The sequence below is a fragment of the Triticum aestivum genome, chromosome 3B, assembly GCF_018294505.1.
Source record: "Triticum aestivum cultivar Chinese Spring chromosome 3B, IWGSC CS RefSeq v2.1, whole genome shotgun sequence".
In the NCBI taxonomy this organism is placed as follows: domain Eukaryota; kingdom Viridiplantae; phylum Streptophyta; class Magnoliopsida; order Poales; family Poaceae; genus Triticum; species Triticum aestivum.
Window position 1 is genome coordinate 662,722,961 of NC_057801.1, and position 22,165 is coordinate 662,745,125.

Here is a 22,165-nt window from a genome sequence, read left to right on the forward strand (position 1 = left end):
TATTGTTGTGCCTCCTACTGATCCTTTAGAACAATATTTGCCAGACCATGAAAATGATATGTTTATGAACGAAAGAAGGGAAATAGATGAAATATTCTTTAGTCAAGGGCTTGTTCTGAAACACAATTTTCCTGTTGAAATACTTGGGGATCCTCCTCCACGCAAGGGTGATCCCGTGTTTGAGCTTAAACAATTACCTGATACTTTGAAATATGCTTATCTTGATGAAAAGAAGATATATCCTATTATTATTAGTGCTAACCTTTCAGAGCATGAAGAAAAGAAGTTATTGAAAACTCCGAAGAAGCACCGTGCCGCTATTGGATATACTCTGGATGATCTTAAGGGCATTAATCCCGCTCTATGTCAGCACAAAATTAATTTTGGAGCCTGATGCTAAATCAGTTGTTGATCATCAACGACGGTTAAATCCTAAGATGAAAAAAGTGGTACGAAATGAAATACTAAAGCTTCTGGAGGCAGGTATAATTTATCCTATTGCTGATAGTAAGTGGGTAAGTTCCGTTCATTTTGTCCCTAAGAAGGGAGGTATTATTGTTGTTCCTAATGATAAGAATGAATTGATTCCACAAAGAATTGTTATAGGTTATAGAATGGTAATTGATTTTCACAAATTAAACAAAGCTACTAGAAAAGATCATTACCCTCTACCTTTTATTTATCAAATGCTAGAAAGACTATCTAAACATACACATTTTTGCTTTCTAGATGGTTATTCTGGTTTCACTCAAATACCTGTGTCAAAAGATGATTAGGAAAAGACTACTTTTACTTGCCCTTTCGGTACTTTTGCTTATAGACGTATGCCTTTTGGTTTATGCAATGCACCTGCTACCTTTCAAAGATGTATGACCGCTATATTCTCTGACTTTTGTGAAAAGATTGTTGAGGTTTTCATGGATGATTTCTCTGTTTACAGAACTTCTTTTGATGATTGCTGAAGCAACCTTGATCGAGTTTGTAGAGATGTGAAGAAACTAATCTCGTCTTGAATTGGGAGAAGTCCCACTTTATGGTTAAGGAGGGTATTGTCTTGGGGCATAAAATTTCTGAAAGAGGTATTGAAGTTGATAAAGCTAAAGTAGATGCTATTGAAAAAATGTCGTGCCCTAAAGATATCAAAGGTATAAGAAGTTTCCTTGGTCATGTTGGTTTCTATAGGAGGTTTATTAAAGACTTCTCTAAAATCTCTAGGCCTCTCACTAATCTATTGCAAAAAGATGTTCCTTTTGTTTTTGATGATGATTGTGTAGAAGCATTTGAAATACTTAAGAAAGCCTTGATTTCTGCACCTATTGTTCAACCACCTGATTGGAATTTACCCTTTGAAATTATGTGTGATGCTAGTGATTATGTTGTTGGTGTTGTTCTAGGGCAAAGAGTTGATAAGAAATTGGATGTTATTCATTATGCTAGTATAACTCTAGACAATGCCCACAGAAATTATGCTATGCTACGTCTTGAGCTTGCGTTGGTTTTCCTTGAAGAGGAAAGGGTGATGCAGCAATAGTAGCGTAAGTATTTCGCTCAGTTTTTGAGAACCAAGGTATCAATCTAGTAGGAGGCTGTAGGATCGAAAGTATGTCTAGAGGGGGGGGGGTGATTAGACTACTTGACCAAATAAAAACTTATCCTTTTCCCAATTTTAGTCTTTGGCAGATTTTAGCTAACTTAGCACAAGTCAAGTAATCTTAACACAATTCAAGCAAGCATGCAAAGAGTATATGAGCAGTGGAAAGTAAAGCATGCAACTTGCAAGAATGTAAAGGGAAGGGTTTGGATAATTCAAACGCAATTGGAGACACAGATGTTTTTGTCGTGGTTTCGATAGGTGGTGCTATCGTACATCCACGTTGATGGAGACCTTCAACCCACGAAGAGTAACGGTTGCGCGAGTCCACGGAGGGCTCCACCCACCAAGGGTCCACGAAGAAGCAACCTTGTCTATCCCACCATGGCCGTCGCCCACGAAGGACTTGCCTCACTAGCGGTAGATCTTCACGAAGTAGGCGATCTCCTTGCCCCCACAAACTCCTTGGTTCAACTCCACAATCTTGTGAGAGGCTCCCAAGTGACACCTAGCCAATCTAGGAGACACCACTCTCCAAGAAGTAAAAAATGGTGTGTTGATGATGAACTCCTTGCTCTTGTGCTTCAAATGATAGTCTCCCCAACACTCAACTCTCTCTCACAGGATTTGGATTTGGTGGAAAGAAGGTTTGAGTGGAAAGCAACTTGGGGAAGGCTAGAGATCAAGATTCATATGTTAGGAATGGAATATATTGGTCTCAACACATGAGTAGGTGGTTCTCTCTCAGAAAATGCAAGTTGGAACTGTAGGTTCGTTCTGATGGCTCTCTCCACGAATGAAGAGTGGGTGGAGGGGTATATATAGCCTCCACACAAAATCTAACCGTTACACACAACTTACCAATCTCGGTGGGACCGAATTGAGAAACTCAGTCGGACCGATTCAGCAAATCTAGTGACCGTTAGGATTTTCGGTGGGACCGACAAGCAACTCGGTAGGACCGATATGGTTAGGGTTAGGGCATAACGTAATCTCGGTGAGACCGATTACACAAACTCGGTGGGACCGATTTTGGTAATAAGCTAACCAGAGAGTTGGTCAGGTAAACTCGGTGGGACCGGTTCGCTCATTTAGGTGAGACCGAAATGTTACGAAAGGGAAACAGAGAGTTTACATTGCAATCTCGGTGGGACCGATCACTCATCTCGGTGATACCAAAACGTTACGAAGGGAAACAGAGAGATTACAATCCCATCTCGGTGAGACCGAGATCCCTATCGGCGAGACCGATTTGCCTAGGGTTTGTGGCAGTGGCTATGACATCTGAACTCGGTGGCGCCGGATAGAAAGAATCAGTGTGGCCGAGTTTGACTTTTGGTTTGGGTCATATGTGGATGTGAGAAATTAGTTGAGGGCTTTGGAGCATATCACTAAGCATTTTGAGCAAGTAAGCCATTAAGCAACACCTCATCCCTCCTTGATAGTATTAGCTTTTCCTATAGACTCAATGTGATCTTGGATCACTAAAATATAAAATGTAGAGTCTTGAGCTTTGAGCTTGAGCCAATCCTTTTGTCCTTAGCATTTTGAGGGGTCCACTTTTCTCATCCATGCCATGCCAATCATTGAGCTTTCCTGAAATATTCATATTGAAATAGCATTAGCTCAATGAGCTATATGTTGTTAGGAATTACCAAAACCACCTAGGGATAGTTGCACTTTCAATCTCCCCCTTTTTGGTAATTGATGACAACATATAGATCAAAGCTTTGACAAATGATAATAAGATTGAAAAACATTATCGCTTTGAGAACTATGTGAAATGTAAGAGCTCCCCCTAAATGTGTGCATAGTTTAAGATTTGCTTTGGACTGCAAATGCACAATGAGTTAGGATCATGAGTTACTCTTCCATGTCATATACATCTTGGTGGAGCGCTCAAAATGATAATAATTAAATACATGCACTCATCACCAAGCAAAGTGAATGATCATATAGAGATAAAAGGATAATGTCATCCAACAAGCATTAAGGTAGCATATGATCAAACACATGATCATCCAAGTATCTCACAAAAGCATAAAGTATCTCAAACAAGCAAATAAAGTTCAACCACCAAAACAAGAGAGACAAAAGCAACACTCTCTCTCTCGAAGCCTATGATCTATACATTTTTCTCCCCCTTTGGCAACAAGTTACCAAAAAGTTCATAGAAAATGCATAGCACTAAATCGACTCTCACGCTTGGTCTTCAGGTGGTGGTGTAGAGATGGCTCCTTGGATGAAGACTTCAGTTGATGTAGATGGATCTGGTGGAGTAGGTGCTGGAGCTGGTTGCACAGAAGCTGTAGCTGGTGCAAATGAAGTTGCTCTGGTGTCTGGAACAGGCACTGCAGCTGATCTCTGACTCCTAGGCACTCTAGCAAAAGCATAAGTAGTAGTCTTGCCCTTCCTCTCCTGCATGTCATCCTGAAGTTGCTCAACAACTGATTGTATCTTAGTGACCTTCACATCCAAGTCATAGAACTTCTGCTCCATGATCCTCTCCAGGCTCTCCTGATTTTGAGTCAGGGTGACCAATCCCTTCTCAATCCTCAGAGTGGAGGCAATCAAGTAGCCAAGCTGATCCTGCTTGCTCTTCAAGAAGTACTGAGATGCCTCATCATGGTTGGCATCTTTGCAGCCTTTTCAGTCCTTGCCTTCTCTTTCTTTGCTTGTGCTTGCACAGAAGATGGTTCATTTTCATCCATAACCACTGTGTTGTCCTCAAAATCTGGATAGATGGGCATGTGTTCCTTGTCCAAGAGGTATGTGCCAGTGCCCATCTTAGAGTTGATTAGCTCCTGGATCTGTGGGGCATACCCACAACTTCTCTTTTCATCAGTAGTTGTTCTCTTGATAGTTTCCACTATGAGGCTCATGACCTTGAACTTTTGAGGCACATCAAATATGTGAAGTAGGTTGATAGCATGGCCTCTGATCATCTTGTGATCACCTGACTTTGGCAAAAGAGTGTGCCTGAGGATCCAGTTGATTGTTGGCAATCCTAACAGAAGATAATGTACTGATCCAAACTTGTGTGTCTCAACAGTAGCATCTGGGATCTCTCTGTACATATGTGCCATGGAGTTGTGATCCTTCTTCTTCTTGGCATAGACATCCAAGCCATCCTCTTTCTCCTTAGGTGCATTGATCAACTTTGCCCATTCTTCAACTAATGATTGGTACCTAGTACCTTCAGACATCCAGACAATCCTTCCATCTAGGTAGAAGTGAGCTGTGGAGTAGAACTGCATAATAAGCTCATCATTCCACTTTGTGAGCTTCTGCCCAACAAAGTCATCAACTCCACAAGCATTGAAACTGTCATACACTCCTGGATAATGCTCTTCATTCTTCCTAATGTACTCCCAGTCCACCCATCTCATATCACAGAATATACGCTTCTTGTCAAGCAGCACTGTCTCATAGAAGTCCTACTGTTTCTTTGTATGGAACCTGTAGTCCACAACAGTTCTCCTCCTAACTGCATAGGGATCAGTCAATCTCCACTGCCTGAGTCCTGCATCCTTCCTCAGCTTCATATCCTCAGCTACAGGATGAACATCATTGTGATCTGGAATTTTGGGATTCAACTTTCTCAAGACATGTTCCTCATCATCATCTTCTTCCTGGCCCTGGAGGCTGCCTTGGGTAAGTTGTTGGGTGTGCTTCTGCTACCCTCATCATAGCTGCTAGAGGGACTAGTGCCCTCACTCATTTGAACCTGCTCCTCAGACTTGTTCTGACTGTCACTTTGATCAGACATGTTGCAAACACTGACAGCAGACCCTGTGAATAGATATAGATGAGGTAGAATAGATGAGCATCACAAAATACAGAGGTTTTTGCAAAAGAATGAGTCAAAAACTTAGTTTTAGTTTTCCATAGAAAGCATTTCGGATCTACCGATTTGTAAACTCGATGATACCGAAGCAGCTTTTGGAACCTAAACTAGTGAACTCGGTCAGACCGAGTCACAGTTCGGTGGCACCGAGACTGCTAGGGTTTCGCAAAGTCCTGAACTCGGTCACACCAATTTGCAATTCTCGGTCAGACCGAGAATCACATGTGCAATGGCCTTAGCCCAATCGGTGGAACCGAGTTCTACAACTCGGTTGGTCCGAGATGGTTTCGGCGGAAACCTAACCCTAAATTTTCAATTCACAACTAAACTACGGAGTGTTTTCGCTGGATAAGATGATCTCAATCGTGGCAAGATACATGGAAAAACAACGTGCTAGGAATTCGGAGTGGGATTAGCACAAGGATCAAGTCCATACCCTAGTTCGGCGATGGACTTGCTACGGCGGTAACGGCGGAGTCGATTCCCGTTGACGGCGGTGGAGACTAGCAGCGGGAGGCAGCTGGCAATGAGGAGGACGATCCGGAGACCCAGTGAGGCAGAGCAGGCTGAGCGCGGGCGAAAGAGTTCGGAGAAATTTCCAAATTTTGGCCCGTGGGTATATATAGCCTGACCCCGTCGGTGTGACTGAGTGGAACAACTCGGTGGCACCAAGATGCATAACTGCAAGCAGTTACAGCAACTCGGTGTGACCGAAAAGTTCAAATCGGTTGCACCGAGATTGAAAACCTAGATCGACTTAGTGATCTCGGTATGACCAAAATGGAAGAATCAGTCAGACCAAAACGCACAAAGAAGTTTTGGAAGGTTAAGTCTATGACGAATCGGGGACTCCGAGTGCTCCTCACGCAGAGTGGATTGAATCTGACTTGATCAAACTTTGTGATGTATCATGAATAGAGTCTGAGACAAGAAAAGCATAGATAGCTAGTGAGGGTTCTTAGGCATTCTTGTCCATCCTATTGGCAAAATAAAAGAAACCAAACAACCAAAACAACAAGTGGATGTCCTCGAATGAGTAAAATATGCAACCAACATGCTCACACAATAAAATAGCAAATGAAATATGTGGCAAAGCATGCACAACCACTTCTAGCATCTATCAAGCAATTGGCGATGACTAGGTCATCTATATATGAGTATATTGACTTAGGAGTCAAATGAGAACATTTGATCATAGGTCATACTCATCGTTTAAGCTCAAGTGGGGTTGCCACTTTTACATAATGCATTGTTGTGTTCACACCATTAGAGTTGCTTTGACTCAATTCTTAGAGTAAAGCTCCCCCTAGATGTGAGATCCCCACTAAGAGGGATGAACTAACCTTGGGTTTTGTCGGTGAAGACTTCATGTAGGTGTTGAAGATGTGGATGCTCAATTTGATGTAGATCGTTTGGAGTGAGTTGCACTTTCAATACCTACACGGGTTAGTCCCACAAGGAACAAACAAGGATATCCATAGACATAGAGTGATGCACACACAAGATGAAGTCCATGGAAGCATTGGGTTACCTTGTCCCTTATCTTACCAACAAGAGGGTTTGTGACTCCTTGAACTAGTGCAAGATGTGGAAGTTGATTGCACTTGTTCTTGCCAAAATGATATGAGTGAAATATGTTGGCGGAGTCACCCTCAAGAACTCTCTAGTTCTTCTTCTTCGGGATCCACATCATCTTGATGGGAACCCTTGGAGTTGTAGTCGTACTTGATGAAGTAGAACTTGATGTAGTCTTGGGAACCCACTTGACCAAGGCCTTAGGAGCTTCTTCAAATGCATCAATCTCCTCTTGAAGCTTATCCTTGCCTTTTTTGCTTGTGGTCTTGTGGTGGAAGATCATCTTGAGCTTGTGTCCCTTTGAATGAAGTAGGATCATACTTCTCTTGTTGAGGAACAAACTTCGTCTTGGGGTATTGATCTTCTTCCCACTCAACTCCATTGGCATTGAACTTTCGTTCAAAACCAACACCTTGGTTCGCTTGCGTACAATTTCCTCAAATTGCTTACTCCCAGCAAGGCTCTTGTAAACACCTTTCTCTATAATTCCCTTCAATAAGCTATTTTCTTGCTCAAGTGTAACTTGGCTAAGAGAATCATTAGTGGAATCAAGAGAACTACTAGAAGCAACAACATTGGATTTAGCATGATTATTGTTACTACTAGAGGAAGAATCCTTCTTGTTCTTGTTACTAGACTTGACTTGAGGCATGTAAGTAGATTAGAGTAAACGCTTGACAATGTAAGAATAACTTTTCTTACGAAGATCATCATTGATTGCCTTTAAGAACTCATGCTCTTTCTCAAGATTGAGCTTTTCAAAGCGTATCTTCTCATGAGTCCTTAAAAGTTCTCGATGATCTTCTAAGATAGTTTCATGAGTTAACTTAAGAGTGTTTAGTTCTTTAGTTAGAAGCTCAATCTTCTCCTTATCATTGTCATTCGTTTTATCTTTATTAGCATGATTAATTGACGTTTCATCATAGTATTCATCACTAGAGTTGTCAACAAGTAAATCATCATCACCTAGCAAGTCATCTTCACCACTATTGAAATCAACATACTCGGGATGTGATACCTTATGGCCTTTAGCCATGAAGCATCTTCCAAGTCCTTCATTTAATGAATCAAATATGTCGTAGGAGTTGGTTGACACAAGTTCTAGACCGACAACACCTTCATCTTGAGTATATTCGGAGTCGGAGTGATAGCTTCTCTCGGAGTGATTGTCGGAGTCAGAGCCAGATACCCATTCACCAACATGAGATTGATGTCTTCGTTTTGTGTAGCTCCTTGATGACTTGTCCTTCTTTTCCGAATCCTTGCTTCTCCGGGATGTTCTTCGTTCATAACGATCATCTCTACTCCTTCTCTCTCTTGGTGGTGATTCTTCTCTTCTACTTCTCCTCTTAGGTGATTCTTCTCTTCTTTTGTAGGGAGCCGTACACTCATTGGAATAGTGTCTGGGTCTTCCACAATTGTAGCAATTACGCTCTCGACTAGAAGATCTTTTGTCATTGTAGGACCTTGACTTGGAGCTTCTCTCTTTGCTTCTACTCTTGTAAAACTTGTTGAAGTTCTTCACCACAAGGCTTAATTCTTCATTGGAGGTTTGTTTCTCACTTGATGATGTGGGAGCTTCACATGAGGCTTTGTAAGCACCACTTGACTTGTTGTGAAGTTCCTCCTTATCCTTGAGTGACATCTCATGAGCAACAATTCTCCCAATGACTTCCGTTGGCTTGAGATCTTTGTAATTGGGCATCATTTGGATCAATGTGCACACGGTATCATATTTTCCGTCCAAAGCTCTTAGGATCTTCTTGATGATGAATTTATCGGTCATCTCTTCACTTCCTAAGCCGGCAATCTCATTTGTGATAAGAGCAAGCCTAGAGTACATTTCAGCGACACCTTCACCATCCTTCATTTTGAACTTGTCAAGCTGACTTTGAAGCACATCCAACTTGGATTCCTTGACGGAGTCGGCGCCTTCGTGCATATCAATCAAAGTATCCCAAATTTCCTTTGCATTCTCAAGACGGCTGATTTTGTTGAATTCTTCGGGGCACAATCCGTTGAAGAGGATATCACAAGCTTGAGCGTTGTATTGGAGCATCTTCAACTCTTCCATGCTAGCTTCACGGTTCGGTTCTCTCCCATCAAAGAATTCACCTTGCAAGCCAATACACACAATAGCCCAAACAACGGGGTTATGTCCAAGAATATGCATTTTCATCTTATGCTTCCAACTAGCAAAATTAGTACCATCAAAGTAAGGACCTCTACGGTGATAATTTCCCTCGCTAGACGCCATACTCTCCTAGGTTGTGAAACCAAGGCTATGACTACCAAAATCTATGGAAATCAAAGCAAATGGAGACCAAAGCTCTAATACCACTTGTAGGATAGAAAGTATGTCTAGAGGGGGGGTGATTAGACTACTTGACCAAATAAAAACTTATCATTTTCCCAATTTTAGTCTTTGGCAGATTTTAGCTAACTTAGCACAAGTCAAGTAATCTTAACACAATTCAAGCAAGCATGCAAAGAGTATATGAGCAGCCAAAAGTAAAGCATGCAACTTGCAAGAATGTAAAGGGAAGGGTTTGGAGAATTCAAACGCAATTGGAGACACGGATGTTTTTGTCGTGGTTCCGATAGGTGGTGCTATCGTACATCCACGTTGATGGAGACTTCAACCCACGAAGGGTAATGGTTGCGTGAGTCCACGGAGGGCTCCACCAACGAAGGGTCCGCGAAGAAGCAACCGTGTCTATCCCACCATGGCCGTTGCCCACGAAGGACTTGCCTCACTAGCGGTAGATCTTCATGAAGTAGGCGATCTCTTTGCCCTCACAAACTTCTTGGTTCAACTCCACAATCTTGTCGGAGGCTCCCAAGTGACACCTAGCCAATCTAGGAGACACCACTCTTCAAGAAGTAACAAATGGTGTGTTGATGATGAACTCCTTGCTCTTGTGCTTCAAATGATAGTCTCCCCAACACTCAACTCTCTCTCACAGGATTTGGATTTGGTGGAAAGAAGGTTTGAGTGGAAAGCAACTTGGGGAAGGCCAGAGATCAAGATTCATATGGTAGGAATGGAATATCTTGGTCTCAACACATGGGTAGGTGGTTCTCTCTCAGAAAATGCAAGTTGGAAGTGTAGGTTCGTTCTGATGGCTCTCTCCATGAATGAAGAGTGGGTGGAGGGGTATATATAGCCTCCACACAAAATCTAACCGTTACACACAACTTACCAATCTCGGTGGGACCGAATTGAGAAACTCGGTCGGACCAATTCAGCAAATCTAGTGACCGTTAGGATTTTCGGTGGGATCGACAAGCAACTCGGTAGGACCGATATGGTTAGGGTTAGGGCATAACGTAATCTCAGTGAGACCGATTACACAAACTCGGTGGGACCGATTTTGGTAATAAGCTAACCAGAGAGTTGGTCAGGTAAACTCGGTGGGACCGGTTCGCTCATTTAGGTGAGACCGAAATGTTACAAAAGGGAAACAGAGAGTTTACATTGCAATCTCGGTGGGACCAATCACTCATCTCGGTGGTACCGAAACGTTACGAAGGGAAACAGAGAGATTACAATCCCATCTCGGTGAGACCGAGATCCCTATCGGTGAGACCGAGGCCTAGGGTTTGTGGCAGTGGCTATGACATCTGAACTCGGTGGCGCCGGATAGAAAGAATCAGTGTGGCCGAGTTTGACTTTTGGTTTGGGTCATATGTGGATGTGAGAAAGTAGTTGAGGGCTTTGGAGCATATCACTAAGCATTTTGAGCAAGTAAGCCATTAAGCAACACCTCATCCCTCCTTGATAGTATTGGCTTTTCCTATAGACTCATTGTGATCTTGGATCACTAAAATATAAAATGTAGAGTCTTGAGCTTTGAGCTTGAGCCAAACCTTTTGTCCTTAGCATTTTGAGGGGTCCACTTTTCTCATCCATGCCATGCCAATCATTGAGCTTTCTTGAAATATTCATCTTGACATAGCATTAGCGCAATGAGCTATATGTTGTTAGGAATTACCAAAACCACCTCGGGATAGTTGCACTTTTAGAGGCTCCTCAAAAGTCCCACGCACCTACACAAACAAACAAAGAACTCGCAACCAACGCAATAAAGGGGTTGTCAATCCCTTCACGGTCACTTGCGAAAGTGAGATCTGATAGAGATAGTATGATAAGATAAATATATTTTTGGTATTTTATAATATAGATGCAAAAAGTAAAGATGCAAATAAAAGTAGATTGAAAGCTTATATGATAAAAGATAGACCCGGGAGCCATAGGTTTCACTAGTGGCTTCTCTCAAGATAGCATAAGTATTACGATGGGTGAACAAATTACTGTCGAGCAATTGATAGAAAAGAGAATAATTATGAGTTTATCTAGGCATGATCATGTATATAGGTATCACGTCCGTGACAAGTAGACCGACTCCTGCCTGCATCTACTACTATTACTCCACACATCGACCGCTATCCAGCATGCATCTAGAGTATTAAGTTCATAAGAATAGAGTAACACATTAAGAAAGATGACATGATGTAGAGGGATAAACTCAAGCAATATGATATAAACCCCATATTTTTATCCTCAATGGCAACAATACAATATGTGCCTTGCAACCCCTGCTGTCACTGGGTAAGGACCCCGCAAGATTGAACCCAAAGCTAAGCACTTCTCCCATGGCAAGAAAGATCAATCTAGTAGGCCAAACCAAACTGATAATTCGAAGAGACTTGCAAAGATAACTCAATCATACATAAAAGAATTCAGAGGAGATTCAAATATTTCTCATAGATAAACTTGACCATAAACCCACAATTCATCGGATCTCGACAAACACACCGCAAAAAGAGTTTACATCGAATAGATCTCCACAAGAGAGGAGGAGAACATGGTATTGAGATCCAAAAAGAGAGAAGAAGCCATCTACCTAATAACAATGGACCCGAAGGTCGGTGGTAAACTACTCACAACTCATCGGAGGGGCTATGGTGTTGATGTAGAAGCCCTCCATGGTTGATTCCCCCTCCGGAGGAGCGCCGACGAAGGCTCCAAGATAGGATCTCGCGGATACATAAGGTTACGGCGGTGTAAATTGTTTTTTGTTGGCTCCCTGGATATTTTCGGGGTACGTGGGTATATATAGGAGGAAGAAGTACGTCGGTGGCCGCCCGAGGGGCCCAGGAGACAGGGGCGCACCCTGTAGGCCGCCTCGATCGCTTCTTGGCTTGCACTCCAAGTTCTCCGGATCACGTTCGTTCCAAAAATCACGCTCCCAAAGGTTTCATTCCAGTTGGACTCCGTTCGATATTCCTTTTCTTCGACATACTGAAATAGGCAAAAAAACAACAATATGGGTTGGGCCTCCGGTTAGTAGGTTAGTCCCAAAAATGATATAAATGTGTAAAATAAAGCCCATAAACATCTAAAAGGGGTAATATAATAGCATGGAAAAATAAAAAATTATAGATACGTTGGAGACATATCATGCTACTACGGAAAAAGAATTTCTAGCCATTGTATTTGCTTGTGATAAGTTCACATCTTATATTGTTGATTCCAAAGTAATTGTTCACACTGATCATGCTGCTATTAAATATCTTATGGAAAATAAAGATGCTAAACCTAGACTTATTAGATGGGTTCTCTTGCTACAAGAATTTGACTTGCATATTATTGATCGAAAGGGAGTTGAGAACCCCATTGCAGACAACTTGTCTAGGTTAGAAAATGTTCTTGATGACCCACTTGTTGGAAATATGCCCTAGAGGCAATAATAAAAGGATTATTATTATATTTCCTTGTTCATGATAATTGTCTTTATTCATGCTATAATTGTATTATCCGGAAATCATAATACACGTGTGAATACATAGACCATAATATGTCCCTAGTGAGCCTCTAGTTGACTAGCTCGTTGATCAACAGATAGTCATGGTTTCCTGACTATGGACATTAGATGTCATTGATAATGGGATCACATCATTAGGAGAATGATGTGATGGACCAGACCCAATCCTAAGCATAGCACAAGATCGTGTAGTTCGTTTGCTAGAGCTTTTCCAATGTCAAGTATCTTTTCCTTAGACCATGAGATTGTGTAACTCCCGGATACCGTAGGAGTGCTTTGGGTGTACCAAACGTCACAACATAACTGGGTGACTATAAAGGTGCACTACAGGTATCTCCGAAAGTGTCTGTTGGGTTGACACGGATCGAGACTGGGATTTGTCACTCCGTATGACGGAGAGGTATCTCTGGGCCCACTCAGTAATGCATCATCATAATGAGCTCAAAGTGACCAAGTGTCTGGTCACGGGATCATGCATTACGGTATGAGTAAAGTGACTTGCCTATAACGAGATTGAACGAGGTATTGGGATACCGACAATCGAATCTCAGGCAAGTAAAATACCGATTGACAAAGGGAATTGTATACGAGGTTGCTTGAATCCTCGACATTGTGGTTCATCCGATGAGATCATCGAGGAGCATGTAGGAGCCAACATGGGTATCCAGATTCCGCTGTTGGTTATTGATCGGAGAGCCGTCTCGGTCATGTCTACGTGTCTCCCGAACCCGTAGGGTCTACACACTTAAGGTTCGGTGACGCTAGGGTTGTAGAGATATGAGTATGCAGCAAACCGAAAGTTGTTCGGAGTCCCGGGTGAGATCCCGGACGTCACGAGGAGTTCCGGAATGGTCCGGAGGTAAAGATTTATATATAGGAAGTCCAGTTTCGGCCACCGGGAAAGTTTTGGGGGTCACCGGTATTGTACCGGGACCACCGGAAGGGTCCCGGGGGTCCACCGGGTTGGGCCACCTATCCCGGAGGGCCTCATGGGCTGAAGTGGCGTGGGAACCAGACCCTGGTGGGCTGGTGCGCCCCACCCAAGGGCCCAAGGCGCCTAGGGTTGGAAACCCTAGGGGGTCATTGCCCCCCCCCCCCGAGGGGGCATGCGCCCCCCTGGTTGGAAACCCAAAGGGGGCCGTTGCCCCAGGGGGCCGCCCCCCCTCTAGATGGGATCTCCAAGGGGGCTTGTGCTCCCCTGTCCCCTATATATAGTGGAGGGGAGGGAGGGCAGCTGCACCCCTGAAGTCTTGGCGCCTCCCTTCCCCCTTGCTACACCTCCTCCTCCCGTAGTCGCTTGGCGAAGCCCTGCCGAAACTCTGCTGCATCCACCACCATGCTGTCGTGCTGCTGGATCTTCATCAACCTCTCATTCCCCCTTACTGGATCAAGAAGGAGGAGACTCACGCTGACCGAACGTGTGTTGAACGTGGAGGTGCCGTCCGTTCGGCGCTAGGATCTCCGGTGATTTGGATCACGACGAGTACGACTCCCTCAACCCCGTTCTCTTGAACGCTTCCGCTCGCGATCTACAAGGGTATGTAGATGCACTTCCCTCTCTCGTTGCTAAATGAACTCATAGATGGATCTTGGTGAACGTAGGAAATTTTTTATTTTATGCAACGTTCCCCAACAGTGGCATCATGAGCTAGGTCTATGCGTAGTTCTCTATTGCACGAGTAGAACACAAATCTGTTGTGGGCGTAGATGTTGTCAACTTTCTTGCTGCTACTAGTATTATTTTGCTTCAGCGGTATTGTGGGATGAAGCGGCCCGGACCGACCTTACACGTACTCTTACGTGAGACAGGTTCCACCGACTGACATGCACTAGTTGCATAAGGTGGCTAGCGGGTGTCTGTGTCTCCCACTTTAGTTGGAGCGGATTCGATGAAAAGGGTCCTTATGAAGGGTAAATAGAAGTTGACAAATCATGTTGTGGTTATTCGTAGGTAAGAAAACGTTCTTGCTAGAACCCTATTGCAGCCACGGAAAAGATGCAACAACAATTAGAGGACGTCTAACTTGTTTTTGCAGCAATTGCTTTGTGATGTGATATGGCCAAAAGTTGTGATGAATGATGAATGATATATTGTGATGTATGAGATCATGTTCTTGTAATAAGAATCACGACTTGCATGTCGATGAGTATGAAAACCGGCAGGAGCCATAGGAGTTGTCTTAATTATTGTATGACTTGCATGTCAATGATTTAACGCCATGTAATTACTTTACTTTATTGATAAACCGTTAGCCATAGTAGTAGAAGTAATAGTTGGCGAGCAACTTCATGGAGACACGATGATGGAGATCATGGTGTCATGCCGGTGATGAAGATGATCATGGAGCCCCCAAAGATGGAGATCAAAGGAGCTATATGACGTTGGCCATATCATGTCACTACTATTTAATTGCATGTGATGTTTATTATGTTTATGCATCTTGTTTACTTAGAACGACGATAGTAAATAAGATGATCCCTTATAATAATTTCAAGAAAGTGTTCCCCCTAACTGTGCGGCGTTGCTAAAGTTCGTCGTTTCGAAGCACCACGTGATGATCGGGTGTGATAGATTCTTACATTCACATACAACGGGTGTAAGACAGTTTTACACATGCAAAAACACTTAGGGTTAACTTGACGAGCCTGGAATGTACAGACATGGCCTCGGAACATAGAGACCGAAAGGTCGAACATGAGTCGTATGGAAGATACGATCAACATGGAGATGTTCACCGATGATGACTAGTTCGTCTCACGTGATGATCGGACACGGCCTAGTCGACTCGGATCGTGTAACACTTAGATAACTAGAGGGATGTCAAATCTGAGTGGGAGTTCATTAAATAATTTTATTAGATGAACTTAATTATCATGAACTTAGTCTAAAACCTTTGCAAATATGTCTTGTAGATCAAATGGCCAACGCTCATGTCAACATGAACTTCAACGCGTTCCTAGAGAAAACCAAGCTGAAAGATGATGGCAGCAACTATACGGACTAGGTCCGGAACCTGAGGATCATCCTCATAGCTGCCAAGAAAGCATATGTCCTAGACGGACCGCTAGGTGAAGCACCCATCCCAGAGAACCAAGACGTTATGAACGCTTGGCAGTCACGTGCTGATGATTACTCCCTCGTTCAGTGCGGCATGCTTTACAGCTTAGAACCGGGGCTCCAAAAGCGTTTTGAGCAACATGGAGCATATGATATGTTCGAGGAGCTGAAAATGGTTTTCCAAGCTCATGCCCGGGTCGAGAGATATGAAGTCTCCGACAAGTTCTATAGTTGTAAGATGGAGGAAAATAGTTCTGTTAGTGAGCACATACTCAAAATGTCTGGGTTGCACAACTGCCTGTGCCAGCTGGACATTAACCTCCCGGACGAGGTGGTCATTGACAGAATCCTTCAGTCGCTCCCACCGAGCTACAAGAGCTTTGTGATGAACTACAATATGCAGGGGATGGTGAAAACTATTCCTGAAGTATTTTCAATGCTGAAGTCAGCAGAGGTAGAAATCAAGAAAGAATATCAAGTGTTGATGGTCAATAAAACCACCAAGTTCAAGAAGGGCAAGGGTAAGAAGAACTTCAAGAAGGATGGCAAGGATGTTGCCGCACCCGGTAAGCCAGTTGCCGGGAAGAAGTCAAAGAATGGACCCAAGCCTGAGACTGAGTGCTTTTATTGCAAAGGGAAGGGTCACTGGAAGCGGAACTGCCCCAAATACTTAGCGGACAAGAAGGCCGGCAACACTAAAGGTATATGTGATATACATGTAATTGATGTGTACCTTACCAGTACTCGTAGTAACTACTGGGTATTTGATACCGGTGCCGTTGCTCATATTTGTAACTCACAGCAGGAGCTGCGGAATAAGCGGAGACTGGCGAAGGACGAGGTGACGATGCGCGTCGGGAATGGTTCCAAGGTCGATGTGATCGCCGTCGGCACGCTGCCTCTACATTTACCCACGGGATTAGTTTTAAACCTCAATAATTGTTATTTAGTGCCAAGTTTGAGCATGAACATTGTATCTAGATCTCATTTAATACGATATGGCTACTCATTTAAATCCGAGAATAATGGTTGTTCTATTTATATGAGAGATATGTTTTATGGTCATGCCCCGATGGTCAATGGTTTATTCTTAATGAATCTTGAACGTAATGTTACACATATTCATAGTGTGAATACCAAAAGATGTGAAGTTGATAACAATAGTCCCACGTACTTGTGGCACTGCCGCCTTGGTCACATTGGTGTCAAGCGCATGAAGAAACTCCATGCTGATGGACTTTTAGAGTCTCTCGATTATGAATCATTTGACACATGTGAACCATGCCTCATGGGCAAAATGACCAAGACTCCATTCTCTGGAACAATGGAGCAAGCAACCAACTTATTGGAAATCATACATACTGATGTGTGTGGTCCAATGAGCGTTGAGGCTCGCGGAGGATATCATTATGTTCTCACTCTCACTGATGACTTGAGTAGATATGGGTATGTCTACTTGATGAAACACAAGTCTGAGACCTTTGAAAAGTTCAAGGAATTTCAGAATGAGGTAGAGAATCAATGTGACCGAAAGATAAAGTTCCTACGATCAGATCGTGGACAAGAATATTGAAGTCACGAATTTGGTACGCACTTAAGGAAATGTGGAATCGTTTCACAACTCACGCCGCCTGGAACACCTCAGCCTAACGGTGTGTCCGAACGTCGTAATCGCACTCTATTTGATATGGTGCGATCTATGATGTCTCTTACCAATTTACCGCTATCATTTTGGGGATACGCTCTAGAGATAGCTACATTCACTTTAAATAGGGCTCCGTCTAAATCCGTTGAGACGACACCATATGAATTATGGTTTGGGAAGAAACCTAAGCTGTCATTTCTAAAAGTTTGGGGATGCGATGCTTATGTCAAGAAACTTCAACCTGAAAAGCTCGAAGCCAAGTCGGAAAAATGCGTCTTCATAGGATACCCTAAGGAAACCATTGGGTATACCTTCTACCTTAGATCCGAAGGCAAGATCTTTGTTGCCAAGAACGGATCCTTTTTGGAAAAGGAGTTTCTCTCGAAAGGAGTAAGTGGGAGGAAAGTAGAACTCGATGAAGTACTACCTCCTGAACCGGAAAGTAGTGCAGCTCAGGAAAATGTTCCTGTGGTGCCTGCACCAACTAGAGAGGAAATTAATGATGATGATCAAGGTACTTCGGATCAAGTTGCTACTGAACTTCGTAGGTCCACAAGGACACGTTCCACACCAGAGTGGTATGGCAACCCTGTCCTGGAAATCATGTTGTTAGACAACGGTGAACCTTCGAACTATGAAGAAGCGATGGCGGGCCCAAATTCCAACAAATGGCTTAAAGCCATGCAATCCAAGATAGGATCCATGTATGAAAACGAAGTATGGACTTTGACAGACTTGCCCGATGATCGGCGAGCGATAGAAAACAAATGGATCTTTAAGAAGAAGACGGACGCAGATGGTAATGTTACCATCTATAAAGCTCGACTTTTTGCTAAGGGTTATCGATAAGTTCAAGGGGTTGACTACGATGAGACTTTCTCTCCCGTAGTGAAGCTGAAGTCCGTCCGAATCATGTTAGCAATTGCCGCATACTATGATTATGAGATATGGCAGATGGACGTCAAAATGGCATTCCTTAACGGACATCTTAAGGAAGAACTTTATATGATGCAGCCGGAGGGTTTTGTCGATCCTAAGAATGCTAACAAGGTATGCAAGCTCCAGCGATCCATTTATGGGCTGGTGCAAGCATCTCGGAGTTCGAACATTCGCTTTGATGAGATGATCAAAGCATTTGGGTTTATGCAGACTTATGGAGAAGCCTGCGTTTACAAGAAAGTGAGTGGGAGCTCTGTAGCATTTCTCATATTATATGTAGATGACATACTCTTGATGGGAAATGATATAGAACTTTTGGACAGCATTAAGGCCTACTTGAATAAGTGTTTTTCAATGAAGGACCTTGGAGAAGCTGCTTACATATTAGGCATCAAGATCTATAGGGATAGATCGAGACGCCTCATAGGTCTTTCACAAAGCACATACCTTGATAAGATTTTGAAGAAGTTCAAAATGGATCAGTCCAAGAAAGGGTTCTTGCCTGTATTGCAAGGTGTGAGATTGAGCTCGGCTCAATGCCCGACCACGGCAAAAGATAAAGAAGAGATGAGTGTCATCCCCTATGCTTCAGCCATAGGATCTATTATGTATGCCATGTTGTGTACTAGACCTGATGTAAACCTTGCCGTAAGTTTGGTAGGAAGGTACCAAAGTAATCCCGGCAAGGAACACTGGACAGCGGTCAAGAATATCCTGAAGTACCTGAAAAGGACAAAGGACATGTTTCTCATTTATGAAGGTGAAGAAGAGCTCGTCGTAAAGGGTTACGTCGATGCTAGCTTCGACACAGATCTAGATAACTCTAAGTCACAAACCGGATACGTGTATATGTTGAATCGTGGAGCAGTAAGCTGGTGCATTGCAAGCAGAGCGTCGTGGCGGGATCTACATGTGAAGCGGAGTACATGGCAGCCTCGGAGGCAGCACATGAAGCAATATGGATGAAGGAGTTCATCACCGACCTAGGAGTCATACCCAATGCGTCGGGGCCAATCACTCTCTTCTGTGACAACACTGGAGATATTTCCCTTGCCAAGGAGCCCAGGTTTCACAAGAAGACCAGGCACATCAAGCGTCGTTTCAACTCCATCCGTGAAAATGTTCAAAATGGAGACATAGATATTTGCAAAGTACATACGGATCTGAATGTCGCAGATCCATTGACTAAACCTCTTTCGCGAGCAAAACATGATCAACACCAGAACTCTATGGGTGTTCGATTCATCACAATGTAACTAGATTATTGACTCTAGTGCAAGTGGGAGACTGTTGGAAATATGCCCTAGAGGCAATAATAAAAGGATTATTATTATATTTCCTTGTTCATGATAATTGTCTTTATTCATGCTATAATTGTATTATCCGGAAATCATAATACACGTGTGAATACATAGACCATAATATGTCCCTAGTGAGCCTCTATTTGACTAGCTCGTTGATCAACAGATAGTCATGGTTTCCTGACTATGGACATTAGATGTCATTGATAACGGGATCACATCATTAGGGGAATGATGTGATGGAAAAGACCCAATCCTAAGCATAGCACACGATCGTGTAGTTCGTTTGCTAGAGCTTTTCCAATGTCAAGTATCTTTTCCTTAGACCATGAGATTGTGTAACTCCCGGATACCGTAGGAGTGCTTTGGGTGTACCAAACGTCACAACGTAACTGGGTGACTATAAAGGTGCACTACAGGTATCTCCGAAAGTGTCTGTTGGGTTGACACGGATCGAGACTAGGATTTGTCACTCCATATGACGAAGAGGTATCTCTGGGCCCACTCGGTAATGCATCATCATAATGAGCTCAAAGTGACCAAGTGTCTGGTCACGGGATCATGCATTACGGTACGAGTAAAGTGACTTGCCCGTAACGAGATTGAACGAGGTATTGGGATACCGACGATCGAATCTCGGGCAAGTAAAATACCGATTGACAAAGGGAATTGTATACGGGGTTGCTTGAATCCTTGACATCGTGGTTCATCCGATGAGATCGTCGAGGAGCATGTAGGAGCCAACATGGGTATCCAGATTCCGCTGTTGGTTATTGATCGGAGAGCCGTCTCGGTCATGTCTACGTGTCTCCCGAACCCGTAGGGTCTACACACTTAAGGTTCGGTGACGCTAGGGTTGTAGAGATATGAGTATGCAGCAAACCGAAAGTTGTTCGGAGTCCTGGATGAGATCCCGGATGTCACGAGGAGTTCCGGAATGGTCCGGAGGTAAAGATTTATATATAGGAAGTCCAGTTTCGGCCACCGGGAAAGTTTTGGGGGTCACGGGTATTGTACCGGGACCATCGGAAGGGTCCCGGGGGTCCACCGGGTGGGGCCACCTATCCCAGAGGGCCCCATGGGCTAAACTGGCATGGGAACCAGACCCTGGTGGGCTGGTGCACCCCACCCAAGGGCCCAAGGCGCCTAGGGTTGGAAACCCTAGGGGCCGTTGCCCCTCCCCCTGGTTGGAAACCGTAAGGGGGCCGTTGCCCCCGGGGGCTGCCGCCGCCCCCCTCTAGCTGGGATCTCCAAGGGGGCATGTGCCCCCCCTCGCCCCTATATATAGTGGAGGGGAGGGAGGGCAGCCGCACCCCTGAAGTCTTGGCGCCTCCCTTCCCCCTTGCTACACCTCCTCCTCCCGTAGTCGCTTGGCGAAGCCCCGCCGGAACTCTGCTGCATCCACCACCACGCTGTCATGCTGCTGGATCTTCATCAACCTCTCCTTCCCCTTGCTGGATCAAGAAGGAGGAGACGTCACGCTGACCGTACATGTGTTGAACGCGGAGGTGCCGTCCGTTCGGCGCTAGGATCTTCGGTGATTTGGATCATGACGAGTACGACTCCCTCAACCCCGTTCTCTTGAACTCTTCCGCTCGTGATCTACAAGGGTATGTAGATGCACTCCCCTCTCTCGTTGCTAGATGAACTCATAGGTGGATCTTGGTGAACATAGGAAATTTTTTTATTTTATGCAACGTTCCCCAACACCACTGCCTACTGATGATAGCTTTCCTGATGAGCAATTAGCTATCATAAATGCTTCTTGTAGTACTCCATGGTATGCTGATTATGATAATTACATTGTTGCTAAATTTATACCACCTAGTTTCACCTACCAGCAAAATAAAAAGTTTTTCTATGATTTAAGACATTACTTTTGGGATGACCCACACCTTTAGAAAGAAGGAGTAGATGTTGTTATTAGAGGTTGTGTGCCCGAGCATGAACATGAACAGATCCTCCACAAGTGCCACTCCGAGGCTTATGGAGGGCACCATGCTGGAGATATAACTGCACACAAGGCATTGCAATCTGGTTTTTTTAGCCTACTCTCTTAAAGGATGCTCGTAAGTTTGTCTTGTCTTGTGATGAATGTCAAAGAATTGGTAATATTAGTAGACGTCAGGAAATGCCTATGAAATATTCACTTGTTATTGAACCATTTGATGTTTGGGGCTTTGATTATATGGGACCTTTTCCTTCCTCCAATGGGTATACACATATTTTAGTTGTTGTTGATGAAGGAAATATGCCCTAGAGGCAATAATAAAGTTATTATTTATTTCCTTATATCATGATAAATGTTTATTATTCATGCTAGAATTGTATTAACCGGAAACATAATACATGTGTGAATACATAGACAAACAGAGTGTCAC